This window comes from Podarcis vaucheri (genome assembly GCF_965113315.1).
Source record: "Podarcis vaucheri genome assembly, chromosome: 6".
Classification (NCBI taxonomy): Eukaryota; Metazoa; Chordata; class Lepidosauria; order Squamata; family Lacertidae; genus Podarcis; species Podarcis vaucheri.
The window spans coordinates 20,424,225-20,447,101 of record NC_138764.1 but is presented as its reverse complement, the minus strand read 5'-3'; the positions used below and the strand labels follow the sequence as shown (position 1 = coordinate 20,447,101).

The window sequence follows — 22,877 nt, the reverse complement described above, 5'->3', positions numbered from 1 at the left end:
CAGGGCCTGATGAGCTGCATCCAAGGCTACTAAAGGAGCTTGCAGAGGTAATTTCAGATACTTTGTCTATTATATTTGAGAATTCTTGGAGAACAGGTGAGGTCCCTACAGACTGGAGGCAGGCAGATGTTGTCCCTATCTTCAAAGGGGGGGGGGAGAGACGCAGGTAACTAACGACTGGTGAGCTTGACATCAATACCAGGGAAGGTCTTAGAACAGATAATTCAACCGTTGGTCTGTGAGCATTTACAAAAGGATGTTGTGATTACTAAAACCCAGCATGGTCTTCTCAAAAATTAGTCATGCCAGACCAATCTGATTTCCCTTTTCTTTCTTTCAAAACTGCTTCCCACCCCAACGCCTTATTGACTACTATATATAAATTATAAAGTAGACAAATAATACAGTGGTACCTCAGGTTAAGAACTTAATTCGTTCTGCAGGTCCGTTCTTAACCTGAAACTGTTCTTAACCTGAGGTACCACTTTAGCTAATGGGGCCTCCCACTGCTGCCACACCGCCACCACACAATTTCTGTTATCATCCTGAAGCAAAGTTCTTAACCCGAGGTACTATTTCTGGGTTAGCGGAGTCTGTAACCTGAAGTGTCTGTAACCCAAGGTACCACTGTAACTTACAAAAAAGGATCAATAAATGTGTCACCCATTGTCTAGAAACCTTTATCATGTCAGATTTTCTTTTGTGAATGAAATACAATGGTTTCAACAATAGCCAATAACCAAATGCAGAGCTTGGGGTACATTAAAAAAGGCATACATCAACTCCCCAGATGTTCAGTGTCCAGGGGTTCAAAGCCTGGCACCTAGAAACTCATGGCATAGGAGAGTCTGGCACCCACAAACTCATGACATTTCACTTCCTTAAGGGGTACAATTCATATTGTTAAGCAAGGTAGCTAAAGTAATGGTGTCATGTCCTCCATTGTGACACGTCCCCCTGATGAGTGACTTGGCTGAGAAATTTGGGGAAAGCAACTATTTGAGGATAGTTGCTCAGAAGAAAAGAGGCTTTTCAGAAAATACAGTTGACACAAACAATGAAGATTTCTTCAACCCGTTGTAAGTTGGATCTCTTATTCTTTCCACAGTCTATTTCTTTTGCTATCCCTTAAGATTTAGAAATATAGGGAATCAGGTCATGGTTAGATTAATTTTTAAAGATTGTCCTCAGGGCCACCTTAGATGCTTTGAGGGAAATTTCTAGAACCCATTCCTTGATTATTTCCCCTCTTCTTCCCTAGGTTTTGAAGTCTCCAAAGACTCAGTGGGCTGCTGGTCTCCTGCTGCTGTGAACAGAGGGAGGAGGTTGATGTGATCAAAAATGAGAAGGAGGTGGTAAAAATAAGACAAATATATGTAAGACCGTATGACCAGGGGATGGATGCCACCATGTGCTTCTACCAACGGGGAGTGCTGATCTTTGTTCATGAAGAACAGAGAGATCAGAGAGAATCTGGATCACAGGGGTGGGGAGGCAGCTCCCTAATTCAAGAAGAGTTCAGGGATGGGATGAGGAAGGGAGAATAACGTAAGCCACCTTGAGATCGTGGCAGAAAGATGGGTTTTCAACATAATAATAAATGGAAATACTAAGAATTGTTTCTCTTCTTTTCTCTGGACTCCCCCCGCCTTTGTCCAGTTCCCCTTCAAAAGAAAATTAAATTAATATATATTTTTAATTGTTATTATAATAAACTTCATTTACAATCATGAACATTTTTGATCATGATTTTGAGGGCATGGGTGGGAATCTGGGGCCTCACTTCAGGAGTCTACAGTTTGGCTCCTTCCCTTGTGGGTACTTGCCCCAAAATGGAAAGAAGAAGTAGTCCCAGTGAAAGAAGAATGGATACCAAATCTTATGGAAGATGGAGAAATGGCAAAACCTTCCGGAAAACTAAGAAATCAAGATAACAAATTGTTTATAAAAGAATGGAAATGGTTTATTGAATATTTACAAATAAACTGTAAACATTGTAATAGCCTGAAGTTTTATAAGAGCAAATATATATTTAAAGCAGATGAATAAATGAGCAAATTAAGCTAATTTGGATATGCAGAAAATATTAAACATAAATTTAAGGAACCACGGGATAAGGCGGAAGGAAGTCGAGTTCTGAAATGTTAAAATGATTGTAAAATTATTGAAATGTATAAAACTGAAAATCCTAAATAAAATATAAAGAAGGGATAGGATAGATTCCAGGTATATTACTTTTGTAACTTAAGTCTGCCTTCTGGGATCCATCTGTGAACAGAATGTGAGTGAGTAAACTCTTTTTATACTTTTATAGAAGACTGTGTCATGTCTATTTCTTTTATGAGGGACTAAAGGGGAAATTACCAGGTAACTTATTTTAGAGGCTTTAGCGAGCCGGAGCAAACACATCAGCTGTGTAAGTTTAAAAAGGGAAGTGTTACTCTGCTAAATTGTGGAACTTGTTAACACAAGTTGGAAAGGATATAATCAAACAATATATCCTTTCCCGCATCCCTGCACATTCCCACAAAGAGTATTCATTCATGGTTCCTCATCATCCTGGAAAAAAGTGGCCAGTAGTGTGTCACAGGGTCCTGTCCTGGGCCTGTTATTGTTCAACGTCTTTATAAATCATTTGGGTGAAAGAATTGAGGGGATGCTTATCAAATTTGCAGATGGCACTAAACTGGGAGGGGTAGCTAATGCCACAGAAGACAAAATCAGAATGACATTAACAGATTGAAGAACTGGATGAAAGCAAACAAAATGAATGTCAGCAGGGACAAATGTAAGGTTCTGCACTTAGGCAGGAAGAACTAGATTCCCTAATATACGATGGGGGATACCTGGCTTCCTAGCAGTACCTGTGAAAAGAATCTAAGGGTCTTGATGGACCACAGGCTTCACATGAGTCAACAGTGTGATGCAGAAGCAAAAAAAGCTAGCACTATTCTAGGCTGCTTCAACAGAAGTATAGTGTCAAGGGAAGTAGTAGTACCACTCGATTCTGCTTTGGTCAGACCACACATAGACTAATGTGTCTAATCTCAGGGGGTTGGACTAGATTACCATTGGGGTTCCTTGCAACTCTAAGATTCTATGATTCTATGAAATGGATTTGGATCAATGACAGCCATCCACCAGTGTCATATTCAAAACTGCTTCCCACCCCAACCTCTAAATGATTACTATATATAAACAATACATTAAAGTAGACAAATAATAACTTACAAAAAGGATCAATAAACATGTCACCCATTGCCTATAAACCTTTATGATATCCACATGCCAGATTTTCTTTTCTGAATGAAATAAAATGGTTTCAAACACTTTTTAATAACCAAGAATCAAATGTAGAGCTTGGGGTACATTGAAACAAAGCTTAGATCAACTCCCCAGATGTTCAGTGTCAAGGGGTTCAGTGCCTGGCACCCAGAAACTCATGACGAAGGGGAGTCTGGCACCCACAAAGTCATAACATTTCACTCCCTTGCAACCTTAGGAAAGCTGTTTATTGGCAGAGCACACTGGGCAGAAACTGAAAGAAACAGGGGGATGAGGAGGTCTAAGGGTGAAATCCTGTTCCTGTCCATCATAATACTAGACAGATTACTTCAGGGTGTTGAGAGGGGTTATTTTTAACTCTTAAGTGAGAAACAGCAGCCATAGTCTAGGCCGGAAGTGTTTTCCTTTGGTGACCCCTCCATGTTGAAAAGTGTGTGTGTTTGTGTGCATTTCCTGTCCTTTCCAGAAAATCATGGTGTTACATGAAAAGGGGTCTAGAAATTTTTTTAATGAATTAAATAAAACTGCTCAACCCACTAAAAATACATTTTAAAATGTATATCAAGGGGAGGGATGCCCATTGTTCCATTGTTAAGCAAGGTAGCTAAAGTCATGGAGTCATGTCCTCTATTGTGACATGTCCCTCTGCTGAGGGACTTGGCTGAGGACTTTGGGAAGAGCAACTATTTGAGGATAGTTAGTCCAGGCGAGAGGAGCTACCGTAGTTTTTGCAACAGCAAATATCCTCAGGGCCACCTTAGATGCTTTGAGGGAAGTGGCTTGCCTTCTCCCTTGTGGGCATCATCACAAGAAGGGCATCTCCCAGTTTTGGAGGGTCTTTTGACAAGATGCACTCTCCATGAGAGGTTTCTGAAAGCAAGTTCAGCTGCCGGGTGCCCCCAATGCAGTGTAGAGATAGAAAGTGTTGAGGAAATAACTATAATCCATTACCTGACATTCTTTCTTTTCTTCCCTAGATTTCAAAGGCTGTGCAGGCTGCTGGCCTCCTTCTGTGACCCACCAAAACATGATGCCCTGGTCTATAAGGAGGTGGTGGGCGAAGAGGAGGAGGAATTAGTGGCTGTGACCAAAAAAAGGGATCTGGTAGTCAAAATCAGAGTAACCCATGTTCGCCGCAAGGCTCAGGGGATGGATGTCACTAAGGTAAGAGATCACTTGTATTCATGAGGAACAGAGAGGCCAGAGAGAATCTGGCTCACTGGGGAGGAAGGAGGCAGATCACTGATTCCAGAAGACTTCAGGGACATCCCTTTTGAAGAAGAGAGAGAACCATTTCTCTTTACTTCTGCCCTGTTCCATTATGGTGTAGTGCCCACTGCAGTCTCTCAGGTTTGCAGGTGTGCCCATTGGTTCAAAGGGTTGGCAACCCAAGTTAGACTGCTGGACCAGGACTGGGGGACCAGGGTTCAAATCCCCCCTCACCCATAGAATTAAATAATAATAATAATAATAATAATAATAATAATAATAATAATAATAAATTTTATTTATATCCCGCCCTCCCCAGCTGAGCCGGGCTCAGGGCGGCTAACAACAATCAAATAAACAATCAAATAATCACACATTCTAAGAATATTTCATTATAAAAATTAGTTAAAATAAAATTGATGGCAACCGATTAAGCAAAATTTTGTGCAGGTTGCCAGAGGAGGGAGTCAGGCTGCGCCCTGACCAAAGGCCTGGCGGAACAACTCTGTCTTGCAGGCCCTGCGGAAAGATGTCAAGTCCCGCAGGGCCCTAGTCTCTTGTGACAGAGCATTCCACCAGATTGGAGCCGCAGCCGAGAAGGCCCTGGCTCTAGTTGAGGCCAGCCTAACCTCTCTGAGGCCTGGGACCTTGAGGATGTTATTATTTGCAGACCGTAGGTTTCTCTGTGGGGCATACCAGGAGAGGCGGTCCCGTAGGTACGAGGGTCCTAGGCCGTATAGGGCTTTAAAGGTTAAAACCAGCACCTTAAACCTGATCCTGCACTCCACCGGGAGCCAGTGCAGCTGGTACAGCACCGGGTGAATGTGATCTCGCAGCGAAGACCCCGTAAGGAGTCTCGCCGCGGCATTCTGCACCCGCTGGAGTTTCTGAGTCAGTCTCAAGGGCAGCCCCACGTAGAGCGAGTTACAATAATCCAGTCTGGAGGTGACCGTTGCATGGATCACAGTGGCTAGGTCAGGGCGAGAGAGATAAGGGGCCAACTGCTTAGCTTGGCGGAGATGGAAAAATGGGTGGCCTTGGGTGCTCACTGCCTCTAGGCCTACCTCACAGAGCTGTTGTGAGGATGGGATGAGGGGAGGAGACTCATGTAAGCCGCCCTGAGATCCTTGCGGGGAAAAGGGGATATCAATGGAATAATAAATGCATAGTGAATGAAAAAAATAAGATTCTTTTCTTTTTTCTTCCAGGCAGAAAACAATAGGCTGCAGCAATAGGAAGTCCAGCATCTCCAGCCCAGCTCCCCTCCAAAAAGACCCATTTTCACCTTCCCCACAATCCAAAATAGACAAATAAATAGATAAGTTGCACCTGCTTTTGACTTGGATATATTTTTATTTGATTCTAATAAAGGTTCTACTACAAACATGCCACTCCTGGATCATGATCTTATCCTTGGAAGTGATTTTTCCAACCATTGTGAGCATGGGAGGAAATCCTGGGTCTTGCTGCAGGAGTCAACAGTTTGGCTCCTTCCCTTGTGGTCTTGTTGCTCCTAGATGGAAGGAAGTGTGCATGTGTGAAGACAAGACAGAGTTTGGGTGGGGCGAGATATTCCACTCAGTTCGTGGCTTTGAAAGCGGGCCTATCCCACAGGCACACTCTGGAACAATATTGTAAGAAGCCACTCCAATGTCTGTTGAGGGGTGCGAGGTTCTAGGGGTCTTGGCACTTAACCAGGCTTTGTGCTTCCTTGCAATGAGGCACAGCAGCCATGATAATGTTTTTGGTTGGCATGCTTATTTATGGTATGAAAAGGTGAAAGTACGTAAAGGATTTATAAATCATGTAATTAGGAAAAATTTGTATAGATTATGGAATACATACACAAATTTATTAGAGGCAAAAACACCACTTTGGCTCGCACCATTGTAAACTATAACAGTAAAGAAAAAGAATATGATCAAAGGTCTTAAGCCTTATGAGGAACGGTTGAGAGAGTTGGGTATTTTTAATGTTTATGGTGTTTTAATGTATTTTAAAGCTTTGGTTGGAAGCTGCCCAGAGTGGCTGGGGGAAACCCAGCCAGACGGGCGGGTATAAATAAATAAATAATAATAATAATAATAATAATAATAATAATAATAATAATAATTATCAACCTGGAAAAGAGGAGACTGAGGTGGAATCTCCACACATGTTAAAAACATTGTGAAAATGCTTTTTTAAAAAAATTCCTTTGTAAAATGCACTGAATTTGCTATAGCTCACAGTGTCACAATTATAAATTGCACTTTACAATACATTCAGAACATTTTATTTGCAGCTGTACAGCTGAGTCCTGAGAGGAGATTTGATAGCCATCTTCCAATATCGTAAGGGTTGTCTCATGGAGGATGGAGCGAGCTTGTTTCTCCTGCTCTAGAGGGTAGGATCCAAACTGATGGCTTCAAGTTAGAAAAGAGATTCCAACTAAACATCAGGAAGAATTTTCTGACAGTAAGAACAGTTCAACAGAGGAATGAACTCCCTTGGAAGGCGCTGGACTCTCCCTCCTTGGAGGTTTTAAAGCAGAGGTTGGATGGCAATCTGTCATGGATACTTTCGTTGGGATTCCTGCATTGCAGGTGGCTGGACTAGATGACTGTAGTGGTCCCTTCCAACTCTACAATTCTTGAATTCACAGCATATTTCACACACCGAATGGGAGACGTTTTTGTCTCAGCACTAATTATAGTGAGTATTCTCTGATGCTGGAGATTAAAAGAAAATAAAGCAGCTAGAAAAAGTAATTAGTCTCCATGGGTAATTCTTTACAGTGAAGGACTATCTCATCATCCTCATTTTAATCCTAGGAAAACTTCTAAAAAGCCTTTAGGGTCATTGTTTGACTCAGATGTGTAGAACTATAGCAACCAGCATGAGTCCACATGGTTCCCAGGTGAACCACATCTGCACAACAGTGTTCCAGGTCTCTGAAGCCCATATCAAGGAATGACTGAGGGTTTCCAGATCCTACACTCCTCTTTTGTTTGTTTTCTTTTAAAGCACCCTGCAGCAAGACCTTAAGGCTTCAGATCCAGCTATAACACAAAGGGAATCATAGCTCTCCTGATGTTGTTAGACTCCAACGTCTACCAGGCCCAAGCAGCATTGCCAATGAAGGGTGATGGGAGGCATAAGCCAATGACATCTGCAGGGCCACAGGTCCCCAATCTACATGGCGAATCTCTCATTCCCATGTGCCAAAGAAGAAGAAAGAGGAAGACCATGTGCCAGAGCTGAAGGGCAACATGTTTATTTTCTGATCTTTCAACCTATGACCCGGAAGACTGGGAATTTGCGACAGACTCATGCACTCCCTCTCTCCTCACTTCCACACTCAGATTTTACTGCTTTCTCAGTCTGGCAAACTATGCCTTACTATTAACATTCAAACTGGGAAGTCCCTCTTTCCCCAGTCCCACAACAAATGTTATGTACATGGGCCATGTCTTTGCGCCATGGAAAATCAGGCGGTCATGCATATATTAACCTGCTGTATCTTCATGGTGAGGGAATGGGGAGAGTGCCTCCGACATTGATGTGACTGAATCTGAGCATGTGAGGCGATGGGAACCTCCCCAAACTAGACGAGAGACAGTGGGTGCAATCTTCCTTTAGCTTTTCATCAAGTAAGGATATCCACTGCTACTTTATTCAGAAGATAACTTCACATGGTTTATTAATTTTAAATATCCATATTCCTCTTTTCTCCCCAACAGCAGACCTCCAAGGTAGCTGGGAATAAGAGGAAATTATTTCATCAAAAGCAAAACAGAAATGTACAATGTTAGTGGTGACTGATGAAGGCATATGAGGTGGAAAGTGTTATTAAATGTTCTTGGCCCAGACCTTAAATGGGCAACCTTTTTCTGTTGAAGTCCACATTCCCTCAAGAATAATTTGAGGGACTAATTTGCTGGGGGCCACTTACTACTCTTTCCCCCTCTCCTTTTGCAATCTCCTTCTCCCTTTCTCTTTTTCTTTCTGCAATCTCCTTCTCTCTTTCTTTTTGACATCCCTTTCCTACCTCTTTCCACCCATATGAGATCAGGTCCTGCAGAGAGGGACGAAGAGTTACTTTGCTGATCTCATCAAGCGCCTTTTGCCTCCAATGGATTGTTTCTCCACAGTGGGAACTGCTACCTTCATCTTGCAGTTGCATTTGGTGAAATTTGATGTTGGCAATTCTACCCAGAACAATTAGAAAAAGCAAGTCTTCAAGCAAGTTTTCAAAGCATACCTCTTACAAATCAGGGTGAAATGAAAGGTGTGATTATCATTTACAGAAACAGTAGTTACAGGCTTTAGAATTTGATTCATATGACAAAATAAAAGTCCTATGAGTCACTATTAAATCCAACATGAAACAGGGAAGAGAAGCACAATGAAATTAAATGAATTTAGAATTGGAAGATTATTAATGGCAACTCTGTATCTCTATTGCTAATACATTCCTAGGCTGCATAATAATAATAATAAAAAGAACACCCTTTCATTCAGAGGCAATAATAATAATAATGCAGAGGTCATTTTTAGGAGGTGGGATTATTTTTTAATCTGGAGGGCATGGAACATCCTGGGGTTCCTCTTGGCTCCTGCAGCTGATGGCCAAATTTTCTATGTGCTCTATCACACCACATAAAAGTCACTTCTGGAAATGTAACAGAAGTTTAACGTTCATTTCTGTGTTAATTTTTCCTGGGTGGACGGGACTGTTTGCAACCCCATTAACTTGGAAAATCATGAAGTATACATGGAGGAGAGAACATGCTTGTATTCTTCTGCTCTGGAGGGTAGAACTCAAACTACTACTACTACTACTACTACTACTAATTTATTCTTTGTACCCCGCCTATCTGGCTGGGTTTTCCCAGCCACTCTGGGCGGCTTCCAACAAAGATTAAAAATACATCAAAATGTCACACATTAAAAACTTCCCTAAACAGGGCTGCCTTCAGATGTCTTCCAAATGTCAGGTAGTTGTTTATCTCTTTGACATCTGATGGGAGGGCTTTCCATAGGGCAGGTGCCACTACCGAGAAGGGCCTCTGCCTGGTTCCCTGTAGCTTTGCTTCTCGCAATGAGGGAACCGCCAGAATGCCCTCGGCGCTGGACCTCAGCATCTGGGCAGAACGATGGGGGTGGAGATGCTCCTTCGGGTCTTCAAGTTGCAAGAAAGGAGCTTCCAACCAAGCATTCAGAAAACTTTATGACATTAAGAGCTGTTCAGCAGTGAAACTGACTCCCACAAGAGGTGATGGGCTCTCCTTCCTTGGAAGTTTATAAACAGAGGTTGGATGTCCACCTGTCATGGATGCTTTAGCTGAGATGCCTGGTTTGCAGGGGGTTGGACTAGATGACCCTTGGAGCCCTTCCAACTCAAAGATTTTATGACTCTATGTCTGAATTCCCAATTCGTTCAAATTTTGAGTAGGAGGTTTTAAGCCTCAATATTTAAATGCTTCATCTCTTGATTGTTTGGGTTCTTGACAGGCATCAAGAATGAAATAAACTGTCAAGTAACTCCCCAAATCCCACACACATTTAAATTATGGAAGGAAATGGCTTCCTTTCCCACTGGTTATTTACCAGTGTTTGAAATAATGGGGTGGAGGTGGCAAAGAATGGTGGGGGGCTGAAATCTTGTTTCCACTTAAGGGAAACTAGAATAAAGTACTGGATGATACATGCTGCCCTGCACATTGGAAGGGCACACTAGCAAATATTTAATCTTAGAATCTAGATTTATTTATTTCATGCAGTCATATAAATGGAAAAATTCCGCTGATGTTTGATGGAGTTCAAAGAAGGGCTTGCACGAGAAATGTCTAGTAGTTTCTGTAAGAGGCAAGCAAATCTGATATTAGCAATATTTTTTTGGGGGGGATTCTTCCAAAATATTAGTACTAAGCTACATCAAAGCAGATAATTATAGGAACAATTGTGGAATTTAGATTAGCTTTAGGCAATTTATAACATAAAATAATGAGGGACTAAAATGAATTTTGTTGAGTAGCGCTCATCTCGCTTTCAGGACGAGGGAGCCAGCGTTTGTCCACAGTTTTCTGGGTCATGTGGCCAGTATGACTAAACCTATTCTGGGGCAACGGGACTTTGGGACATTGTGCTGGATACCAGAGCACATGGAAACTCCATTTACCTTCCCATCACAGTGGTACCTATTTATCTACTTGCACTGGTGTGCTTTCAAACTACTAGGTTGGCAGGAGCTTGGACAGAGCAACAGGAGCTCACCCCATCATGGGGATTCGAACCGCTGACCTTCTGATCAGCAAGCCCAAGCGGCTCAGTGGTTTAGACCACAGCGCCACCCATGTCCCACAGGGTGTGGCTAGTGTGTGTTTGTTGTGGTCCTCCAGGATTCTCTATCTGGTCCATGAGCAGCATTTAGTGTTTCCTGGCTGGAACTTGTCCTTGAACTTAGCTAATGGCTCTTGCTTGGCTATATGGAGGATGGACAGGGGCCTGTTTACATATGTGTAAGGGCAGAGATTTTGTGCAGATTTTGTGCAGGTGGTCAGCAGAAGCTGCTGTGAACCCCTCAGACATGTTTCAAGTGGAAATGTCCAAATTAGCCCTATAAATTTAACTTGGGGCAAAATATGGTGGCGAGAACCTTCATGTAAATATAGAACTAGTTCCAACTGTTGCAACGAAGGAGTGATTTCTTCTGAGTAGACATATAGAATTGTTCTATATCTTGCATGTCTCCTTCATTGCAACAGTTGGAACTAGTTCTCTATTTACAGTACATGTTGATAAACAGGGATCTTTTTTCTCCTCCACACACCTTCACGTTTTCAATTTTCTTCTTCATTTGTCAGTACGCTCCTGGGGGAGAAGGGCTCTGCACATTTCACAGTTTATGCATCCTACCTTTCCCCATCTGACAGAAACAATCTATGTCAAAGTCATTAGCTGCCATAACATTTTAACTGTCTCTGTGAGGTGAGGGCCTCAGATCTGGTGACAATAATTAAGAAGGCAAATACAAGGAGGAAAAACCTGAACTGTAACAGGCGAACTATTATAATGGCAGATTGCTAATTACTTACAGCTCTTTATTGATGACACTTTCAAGAACCATTAGCCACATTCCTTTGTTTCATTAGTTTCATTACAGTTTATCTCCAAGAAACATGTCTGGAGATGTTTTTTAATTGTCTTTCTAAAATCAGATCCATTTCAAAGTGTTTATTGAGTCTCCACACAGGAATGCAGAGATACCCACCCATAAACAAGGTGCAGTCAATGCGAGATGTGAACTTTTTTTGCTTCAAGAAAGAAACAAAAACCACATATTGGATTATTGTTTGGAGGAGAGAGATGGGAAGGAGATCGCTTGGAGTAAGGAATGTGAAAGTACATGGAGGTCAGAAGCAACATGGCATAATAGATAAGAATGACGGATAGGGAGAGGGAGGGGAGTTGTTGGAGGTGAGGTTAGGTGTTAGGAGATTAATAGTTTTTTTTCACATTAATCCAAGACTCCAGTTTAGTGTGATTCCCCCACACCATAATTTATCAGATAAGCAATCTGTTGTTAAATTTGGGTAATTGTCAGTGAAACTATGCTGAAAGGGTTTGGAGGCTTACTCTTGTCACAATAAATCGTGGCACTTTTGAACTCATAATCCAAGGATAGCAAACATATGACCCTCCAGCTGTACTTAGTCACAATCAGGTAGTGGACCAAAGTTCCACAATAGCTGTTGTCACCATAGGAACCATTCTACTGAGTAGCTCTCTGGAAAATATATTGGAGGGATTTTTAACCACATAAATGCCGTGCAGAATCTTGTGTTCTGAAACTTTTGCTATTCAGGTGTTTACATTAGTAACAGATTCCCAACTTCTAGCTACTTATCAATAACTTCTAGTTATTTATGAATTTCTTTTTTGGGGGGGGGAGAGTAATCATAAGTCAACATGTGTTAAATTCGAATTCTAAGCTATTTTACTATTTGTGATAAGAAACAGTGCAGGTCACTTTAAGCACTGGCTGATTCTCATCAGCGCTATCAAATAAAAAAAGGTAAAAAGAAAAGGACCCTTGGATGGTTAAGTCCAGTCATAGGCGACTATGGGGTTGCAGCGCTCATCTCGCTTTCAGGCCGAGGGAGCTGGCATTTGTCCACAGACTGCTTTCTGGGTCATGTGGCCAGCAGGACTAAACCACTTTTGATGCAATGGGACACCGTGAAAGAAACCAGAGCTCACAGAAAGGTTGTTTACCTTCCCACCGCACCGGTCCTATTCATCTACTTGCACCGGCATGCTTTCAAACTGTTATGCTGGCAGGAGCTGAGACAGAGCAACGGGAGCTCACCCCATCATGGGGATTTGAACCGCCAACCCTCCGATCGGCAAGCCCAAGAGGCTCAGTGGTTTAAACCACAGCGCCACCCGCATCGCATAAATAATATGCATATCGAATATGCAGAGGGTATTTAGGAACTCACAAGAGGGGGCTGAAGGTCTGATATTAAAAACTCAGCAGGAAATGAGGAAATGAGTTGGGGATAGACAGAGGCTGCACTCAGAGAGGGGACCCAGTGACAAGAATGGTCCTTGACTCCTTAGGAAATAAGGGATCCACCAGGTGGAGCCTAAAGTAAGAATATAATCTAAGGATCTGAATGATCCCTAAAGTTATTCAGGCTAACGGAACCAAAACATGACAGTTTTTTAAAATGTTTGTTCAAATTGTGCAATACTTTAAATCTGCATTGAGAGCGGTGGTTAATTATCAACAACCTTGTTTAGACAGGAATGACACACAGAGAAGCAGCATTCTATACAGGCACCCCAGGACTCATGTAGCTGAACCCACTGCCAAAAGTTATGGAAAACCAGGGATCCTGCAGCTCAGCCATTTTGGAAGGCAGAGTTGGAGGTTGCATTCAGTTCTCTGTACTTTCCCCTCCAAACCATTGCTCGATCTGATTCCTCTTCCTTTCATCAGCCGAGCTGGCCCATCCATGGGGCAGGCCGAGGCAGCCGCTTCAGGTGGTGGAACTGCAAGAGATACCATCCTCACAGGCAACCCACCAACTGCCTCCACCACCATTGGAAATGCAACCAATCAATTAAATCCCTGTGTTGCAAGCAAATTATCAGTTGCCTTTGGATATTACTGACCATTGGAAAAGCGGCAGTGGCACCTTCAGACAAGATCATGATGAAATCTCGTGAGATCTCATGAGACCTTTGCAAGATCTCACCAGAACCTGCCGCTGCCACTTTGTGGTCACTGCTGTAATACCTGCCAAAGAGAGGTTTCGGCAGGGGTGGAGTGACACCTGCCCCTTTGCCTCAGGTGGTGGTGATACAAGACGTGCTGCCCCTGTTTATCAGAGTACACATGTGCCAACCTAGCTAGTGTGTACTGTGTTGGGCTGGAGCCAATAATAATAATAATAATAATAATAATAATAATAATACATTATTTATACCCTGCCCATCTGGCTGGGTCCCCCCAGCCACTCTGGGCGGCTTCTAACAAAACACTAAGATACAATAACCTATTAAACATTAAAAACTTCCCTAAACATTGCTTCCTTTAGATGTCTTCTAAAAGTTTGGTAGTTGTTTTTCTCTTTGACATCCGGTGAGAGGGCATTCCACAGGGCGGGCACCACTACCGAGAAGGCCCTCTGCCTGGTTCCCTGTAAATTGGCTTCTTGCAGTGAGGGAACCACCAGAAGGCCCTCGGCACTGGACCTCAGTGTCTGGGCAGAACGATGGAGGTGGAGACGCTCCTTCAGGTATACTGGACCGAGGCCGTTTAGGGCTTTAAAGGTCAGCACCAACACTTTGAATTGTGCTTGGAAACGTGCTGGGAGCCAGTGCAGGTCTTTCAAGAGCGGTGTTATATGGTCACGGTGGCTGCTCCCAGTCACCAGTCTAGCTGCCGCATTCTGGATTAATTGTAGTTTCTGGGTCACCTTCAAAGATAGCCCCACATACAGCGCATTGCAGTAGTCCAAGCAGGAGATAACCAGAGCATGCACCACTCTGGCAAAACAGTCCGTGGGCAGGTAGGGTCTCAGCCTGCGTACCAGATGGAACTGATAAACAGCTGCCCTGGACACAGAATTGACCTGTGTCTCCATGGACAGCTGTGAGTCCAGAATGACTCTCAGGCTGCACGCCTGGTCCTTCAGGGGCACAGTTACCCCATTCAGGACCAGGGAGTCTTCCACACCTGCCCGCCTCCTGTCCCCCAAAAACAGTACTTCTGTCTTGTCAGGATTCAACCTCAATCTGTTAGCCGCCATCCATCCTCCAACCGCCTCCAGACACTCATATAGGACCTTCACCGCCTTCACTGGTTCCGATTTGAAAGAGAGGTATAATCAATATTCACTTGCAAGTAAGTCCCATTGACCACAGGGGGACATTTCTGAGCACAATATTTCACTGTCAGTGTGATCCTAATAGTCCGAGCTTTGGTGCAATAGAGCGAATTCTCCATTCCTCTCAGTTAGCAGTGATACCAACATTTTATTCGTTGAGTTTCTGGTTTTTTCTGGCGATAATGGTAAGTCAACTGCAGCAATGTGGGGGAAATTGTTTTAAAATTATCAGTCACCATTTATCTGACTTCTGTCATGTATTCCTCTCCTCCAGTCTTAACTTTCAGCTCAAGCAATAACTCCCCTGGAGAAAAGGGGCATACAATGCTTTTTGCGACTGTCATATATCCAATTTGCAGTCTTTTCTTCTCAATTCCATGAAATTTTCACTATGACATCCATTTGGAAAGGCGCCCCCCCAAGTTTTTGTCTAAATAATTGTGATATTTTTCTCCGTACTAATGAAACATTCAATATATATTCTGCTCAACATTCATCTAAAACTAAGGTCAGTCTACGCGAGGAGGAGGAGAACATAAAAAAGCTGAGGGAAATATAAAGAGTCCAATAAATTATAAGGATTAGCTTGAGAACAAATAACAGGGGCTAAGAAAGTGGGTGGCCATATTTTGTCTCTTGACAAGTCTGTTACCTAGGAAACAAAAGACCAAATGATTGCTTAAATGACCCTATGCCTGTAGATTTAAATTGATGAAATTATATAGGGCTGCAATCTACAAAGAACAAGGAAATGTATTGTCAGAGCCACTATTTATTAGGTGAAATAAAAAAAAAATGAGAAAGTAATTTTCAATCTGATGAGACTGGGATTTTTGTCTCTCCAGCATTTATTGCCTAAGTATTATCAGACCCCTGATCCAACCAAGCAGAGGAATTAAAAGCAACCAGTCAACATATCCTGCTGATTAATCACCATTTTTTAAAAGACTTCTGTATAGGAAGCTAATCACCAGCTGAACTCCAAGCTCCAAACAGCAGGAAGGAAGTTGATTCCAGCCAACATCCAGATGGTATCAGTAGGACATCATTTTGACTTGTGGCAAGAAGTTCATTAATCCTCCTGCGACTGCTGGACTTCCAGCAAAGGTAAGCCAGTATAATTTTTATCCAAGAAAAACCACAGTGAGCCCTCACAGTAAACGGCAAACAGATATTGCTCATTAATTTTACAACACAGAAACCTAGTGACGCATCGCCCACAATCAGTATAATAACATTCTGTGAACATATGAGGGAAACCACTAAAAAAAGAAAGGCAGAGAAAGAATAAACTTTGCACCTGTTGGATGAAGCAATCTGAGGTGTTTACACAATTCCCACAACAATCTCCAAAGATTGTGGCCTTTTACACAGTGAAAATCTTCCAAATTGGCTGCATAGGTAGGGACTAGGGCTGGGTGACACTTGGTTTTCAACATTGTGATATATCACCAGCTAAACATTGCAATAAATTGATATATTGCAATGTCTGAAATAAGGATGGAGCTATGTAGAGGCATTGGCTGGCTTCACGGTTTCCCCACATCTTGATTATTATTATTTTTTTACATAGCACACAAACATCATGATTCACAATACAGTGGTACCTCGGGTTAGAGACACTTCAGCTTACAGATGCTTCAGGTTACAGACTCCGCTAACCCAGAAATAGTACCTGAGGTTAAAAACTTTGCTTTAGGATGAGAACAGAAATCGTGCGGCAGCGGCGCAGCGGCAGGAGGCCTCATTAGCTAAAGTAGTACCTCAGGTTAAGAACAGTTTCAGGTTAAGAACGCATATCCAGAACGAATTAAGTTCTTAACCCGAGGTACCACTGTATATATTGCCAGGTCAAAAATTATGAAACCAATATCATGATATGGACTTTGAACCAGTTTTGAACGATATAGTGATGTATCACCCAACCCTAGTAGGGTCCCATGGAAAAATTTTCCTGAACTAAAAGCAGAAATGTGTTCATTCAAGACAATCCATCGTTCCTTGTTTGATCATTTTAACTCTGAAAAGGCATTCTCTCACACAACGTAGAGCAGGAATTGGGACCCCATGGCCCTCCAGTTATTGGAGTCCAACCCATCAGTCCTAGCCACCAGCAATGGTGGGAGTTGGAGTTGCAGATTCATTGAGCAGCTGTAGTGGGATCTTTTTGTAGAAGCAGACAACACTAGCTGCTTTATTTATTTATTTTTTTTAAAAAACCTTTTTTATTACTGTGTTGTATAAACAAGAATAATGTTATACAAATAAGTATACTAAGTTTTCTCATGTCATTTGTATATCACAAAAATACCATAATAAATTTGGAAAAATATGTACAACATATGTTTCATTGTTGTTTATTCGTTTAGTCATGTCCGACTCTTTGTGACCCATGGACCAGAGCTCGCCAAGCACTCCTGTCTTCCACTGCCTCCCGCAGTTTGGTCAAACTCATGTTTGTAGCTTCGAGAACACTGTCCAACCATCTCGTCCTCTGCCGTCCCCTTCTCCTTGTGCCCTCCATCTTTCCCAACATCAGGGTCTTTTCCAGGGAGTCTTCTCTTCTCATGAGGTGGCCAAAGTATTGGAGCCTCAGCTTCAGGATCTGTCCTTCCAGTGAACACTCAGGGCTGATTTCCTTCAGAATGGATAGGTTTGATCTTCTTGCCATCCATTGGACTCTCAAGAGTCTCCTCCAGCGCAATAATTCAAAAGCATCAATTCTTCGGTGATCAGCCTTCTTTATGGTCCAGCTCTCACTTCCATACATCACTACTGGGAAAACTATAGCTTTAACTATACGGACCTTTGTTGGCAAGGTGATGTCTCTGCTTTTTAAGATGCTGTCTAGGTAATAATGAAACTATGTTTCATTATTAGTGGTCAATGAGTTATTGGTTTATGGATTGGTTTAAACAATTAGGAAGAAGAAGAAGAACACTAGCTGCTTATGATCACAATACCAAAGGTTTATTTAGACTAAAAACAGTGACACCTAGAAAATTATATTGGCTTGAAAGACTAACTCACAAGAGGTGCAAATTCAATCTGTACTAGAAATTCTGTGATAGCTTGATGGTGACACCTGATCTGGAGCTGGACTGAGCTACTCTAAGTCTCTTGTGAACATCTTCATGGTGATACCTGATCTGGAGCTGAACTACTAAAAATCTTGTGAACATTTTCAGTGGTGCTAAACAGCGTTTCACGGTTTCTGTAGAATTATTGCCATTCCTTGTTGGAAATGTAATGAGACTGAAGGTACATTTTTTCACCTTTGGTGGACATGCCCAAGGATTAAGACATCCTGGGAGATGATTTATAACAAAATGAAAAAGATATTTAAATATACTTTTCTGAAGAAACCAGAGGCCTTTCTCCTGGGCATGGTCGGCCAATTGGTGCCGAAGAAGGATAGAATTTTTTTTATGTATGCAACAACAGCAGCAAGAATACTCATCGCGAAGTATTGGAAGACACAAGATTTACCCACCCAAGAAGAATGGCAGATGAAGTTGATGGACTATATGGAACTGGTGGAAATGACTGGCAGAATCCGAGACCAGGGAGAAGAATCGGTGGAAGAATACTAGAAAAAGTTTAAAGACTACTTACAGAAATACTGTAAAATTAATGAAAGAAAAATGTTGGAATGAAGTTATATGGCTTTAGTAGAAATGTTGTAAGGAATTAAGTATAGATAGATTAATAGAGTATTAAAGGGAAAAATAAGGTTAGAATGTGTTAAGATAATTATAGGATAGAAAACAGGAAGATGGAAAGGAATTGCTGAAACAATCAAATAGAAGTGGAATACAAAAAGGGAGGTGTGAGGAGGTCGTGTAAATAAGTGAATGAAAGATAAGATATTGAAATTGGATTGTGTTTTAAATGGTTTTTGTTTTGTTTTGTTAGTTGTTTGTGTGTTAGTGTTTTGTAATGTTTTTTGTATTGTATTGTATTGTTGTATTATTATTTTTTTGGTTTTCTGTACTGTTGTGTTTTAACTGTTGAAAAATTAATAAATATTATTTTTTTAAAAAAAGAATTATTGCCATTCCTTTCCTTTGGGAATTTGGGAAATATTAAATATTATTATTTTTTCACTTGCCCTTAATCTCAATTGTTTTTACTTGCCCTCTGTGACACTGTCATAGTCAAGTCTGATGACCTAGTACGTTGACATCATCTCACCCATTGTGTACTTCTTAACTGGATGGATCAGTTATATGCCTATGAAGCTGCCCTATCCTGAGGGTAGAGTCCTATCTTGGATATTAGTCCATTGATCACAGTGTTGTCTTGTTTAAACTGTCAGTAGTCCTCTGGGGTTCCAATCAGGGGTCTTTCTCATCCCCCCCCCCTTTTTTTAAGCTGGAGATGTCTACAGGCAAGCACTGAGTTGCAGACAAATTTAAGCAAGGGGAAATAAACAGTGGAAAAGGAGAAAAGCAGGACTAGAGTAACAGCAGCAGCCACCATGGAAAGAGCAACAATAGCACCAAAGTCTAGATCAGGGTTATTCCTAGTCTTTACCCCCCCCCCAAATAAACTAGAGATTTTTGGGTACCACTCTGATTTGATCCAAGAAAGGAATGTAAGGATGCTAAGCATCTGAGAAGGTTTCTTTTTTTAATTTAAAAAAAATACAGGCTTTTAAAACATAAGCAGACTTGAGATAATGAGAAATAAAGTATTGCCATCGCCCGAAGTCAGGGCAAGAGCTTACATCTCTTTTATCTTACCTGAGAAATGGAAAACTGAGTCTCTCTTTTCATCATTTTGGTTTATATCCCCCAGTAATATGCAATGCCAACCTCTCTTCTGCATTCTCTGTGGCTTTTGTTAATTATGTGATCACTTTTTATCTTCCACTTAGGGTACTGGCCTTTGTTTTTCAGAAACGGCTTGGGGAAGTAGAAATATTCCACCAGGTCTCACTAATTGCTCCTGCTCTTCTTTGTGTTTCATTATTTTTTCAGTGCTCGGAGTTTACTTTATTCCAGTGTTTGTATATCTTATTTCAGTTATTAATTTTGCAGGTGAAGCTTCGCTTTTATAAACAAAGTTGGGATGTCTGAGTGCACAGGGACCTAGCTGCTCTTTAACTGCAAAAATCGCCTGCAAGTTCCTTTAATGCCTAACTTCTAACATTATCTTCCCACAAATCTAGCTTATTATAATTTAAGTGAGCGAGAAATGAGTTCGTAAACACTTCTCAGCCTTCTTCTATGGATGGCCCTTCCTTGAGGGATGCAACATACACACTTCTTTTCAGTTTCCCCATGATGATCATGTATGGGATGAAAAGAATTCAAATTAAGCAGAAACGGGGGTGTCCTTATGATATATAGCTCATCCCCAGGCTGTCACCTCAAAAGGAAATTAGCCTGACTTAATTACCTTTTAACACTTGTTGATTCCCTAGGATTAAAGACGTTTCTGACGCATAGCCTAATACACACAGGTCTTGATTAGATTCTAACACACGGTGTCTGGCACATAGCTTTAACATACAAGCCTTTATTAAATTCTAACACTAGCTTGATCTGGAATTTAGGGTTTCTTACACCCACAAACCCTTAACAATCTTGGTTAAAATGTAAAGTGAGAAACAATGCTCATGACAAGTTGCCTTACAGAGCATGAGATGACTGGATGGGAGGTGATAAGTTAGAAGTTAGTGGACTATAACTGCCATAAAGTAGTATGCAGAACACCTGTTCTGGGTTGCTGTTCAAACCAAGCTGATTTTATTGGACTGCACAAAAGAACAAGAGAATTGCATTTAAATATGGCATTTTCAGTATGCAAGGCTGAGGTGGAGGAAATGAAACTGGCTAGCAGCCGATATCACTGGCTCCAGAAGTTTGGCAGGAGAGAGGCGCAACAACGAGAAGATACCTCCAATACTGCCCAAGGCAGCCCTTCCATTAGTATGCAACTTGGCCATCCTCCACAATTCCATTCGACCTACCCATGCCATTGGTCTTGGCAGTTCCAGCTCGATAGTCATTGACTTTGTGAGCATTGCAGCTGGTCTTTGGTTCAGATGAAGATCATTTAAAAATTAAACAGAATTACATTGCCCTCACCTGTTTTGAAGCACAAACCACAGCAAGGAACCACAGCTGTCAAAAACGGAGCCAGCAGTGTCAGTACTTAGGAAGACATTTCAGTAGAAACAGAAGAGGAAATGAAGGGTATTTTGTTCTACTTCAGGGTTTGCCAAATGTGATTTCTGTCACTCTACATCTAGTGGCCTTGGATGCCAGAAGACTCTGGAGATTCTTACTCTCTTCACCTTTTGTTGACCTCTGACACTCATTCCTCTCCTGTGTTCCCCTTCTTCTTCCTCAAGGATGTCCAATATGTCCACTGCCTGTTGGGTTTGCCATCTAATTTATGGGCAGGAGCCTTCAGCTATGAGGACCACGGGCAAAATGCTATTTTGGTGTGCAACTTCCAGCATGCTTGGGCCTCTCTGGCAGCAACAGTATTGTGACCTATGGTGGGTGACTGTGAGCAAGAATAGGGAAATATAGGGAAATCTGTCCATTTCAGTTTCTCCCTGTTCCTCATCTTTCCAACAAACTTGTAACTTGATTTTTAAAGAAGTCCTCATGGAAATTAACCAGCATTTCGGAGTGAATATCTCCTAATAATGCAATTTCTTTTGTTTGCAATTTGTCCTGGGGCTCCCACTTGTGGACACAGTACTTGGACTCTCACCTTGATTATTCCCAACAGCTTTATTCAGAAAAAAAAAACTTTACATGGTTTCAACATAGGTCAGGCTGCAGATTACATGGTTCAAGAGTTCAAAGCAGAGCTCTAAGCTAGGAACATGCTAAGATGTTTTTTCAACATGTGACATGCCCCCTTTCTCCTTCTTTTGAAGAGCAAGACAGGCACAGCCAGTCACACATTTTATCTCTGGAGCAATGGGGCTGGGGCAAGCAAGCAAGCTGGGTTTGTTCATGCTTGTGCATTCAAAAGAGCATTCTTGGAGATGGAGGCAAGGTCTGCCCATCCAACTCAGTGTGTGATCCAGGCTCAGGCACTTCCCCAGTTGCCAGAGCGATTTCACTAGTAAGAGCCAGAGCAGGTGCTGGTTCAGATAATTCTCTCTCCTCTGCTGGGACATCCAACACCGGTGAGATGGAGATGCCTCCTGATAGATTACTTGGCTTCTCCCCAGCATCAGCCTCTGTGCTCTCACCCAATTCCTTCTCCCCCTCTTCCAAGTCCTGCTGAGAAGTCTCAGGGAATCAGCTTCCTCCACCCCACCCCACCCTAGCAGTAGATAAGCAGAAGAAAGGAAAATGAGTCTTCTTACCAGTTAGAAACTTTAATGATCGCAGCGAGAGAACAAAGAATCCATTTCCTAGGAATGGCAGTGCTCCCAGTTAAGAGTTCCACCCATTTCCTCCCTATAGTCACCCATGTCATGACTGCGTCTTGTAACCTGAGCTCGTAACCTCTGTTCTTTCTTTTCTGCCAGCTTATCAGCTCTTTTTGTCCTTGGGCAGGGCAGAGGAAGGTGGACTGATATTCATTCTTCCATACTTTCCTTTCCACCTGTCTTCAAGTCCTGGGGTGGATGTTGGAATCCTGGTCTGGATCAAGGAATGGATCTGTCAATTATGTGTTTGTTTGTTTTATTTTTACAACCTTTCCCTTTTAATTCCACTTTCCCTTTCAGTTCATCATCAACCAATGTGACCACCTATCCAATGGTAAAGAAAGCCATGCCTTGCCAAATGGGCACGGATTCTGTGATACATTCATCTCAGTAGCCTTCCTTAAAAGTTCTAAAAGGATCTGTAACAGAAGTGCATGTCTGGCTTATCATTTGATATTCTACTCAATTTCTCAGTATTTGCCTCTGCCCCCGTCCAAATTATAGCAGCTCAGAAGACACACCAATTAAGGCTTTCTGTGTTTATTTTCTTCCCCCGTCACACACACACCTTGATCCACATTACTCTTTTATTCTGT

General features: G+C 42.0%; 3 long non-coding RNA genes across 5 annotated transcripts in view; 1 reads left to right on the top strand and 2 right to left on the bottom strand.

The window, feature by feature from the left end:
- LOC309533917 overlaps positions 1-4,327 on the bottom strand; it is a 38,221-nt gene extending 33,894 nt beyond the window's left edge. The window contains exon 1 of the long non-coding RNA XR_014220528.1: positions 4,237-4,327. This is a non-coding gene — a long non-coding RNA (uncharacterized lncRNA). The remainder of the gene's footprint in view (positions 1-4,236) is intronic.
- The window catches only part of LOC309533896, a 395,549-nt gene that overhangs the window by 340,062 nt on the left and 32,610 nt on the right, over positions 1-22,877 (bottom strand). The window lies entirely within an intron of this gene.
- Positions 675-5,822, top strand: LOC309533897. 3 transcript variants are annotated; one of them, XR_014220492.1, is made up of 3 exons: positions 675-1,352; positions 4,263-4,449; positions 5,703-5,822. It is a non-coding gene; the product is annotated as an uncharacterized lncRNA (long non-coding RNA). The 3 variants fall into 3 exon arrangements; XR_014220493.1 differs by lacking the exon at positions 675-1,352 and adding an exon at positions 3,852-4,151; XR_014220494.1 differs by lacking the exon at positions 675-1,352 and adding an exon at positions 3,852-4,161.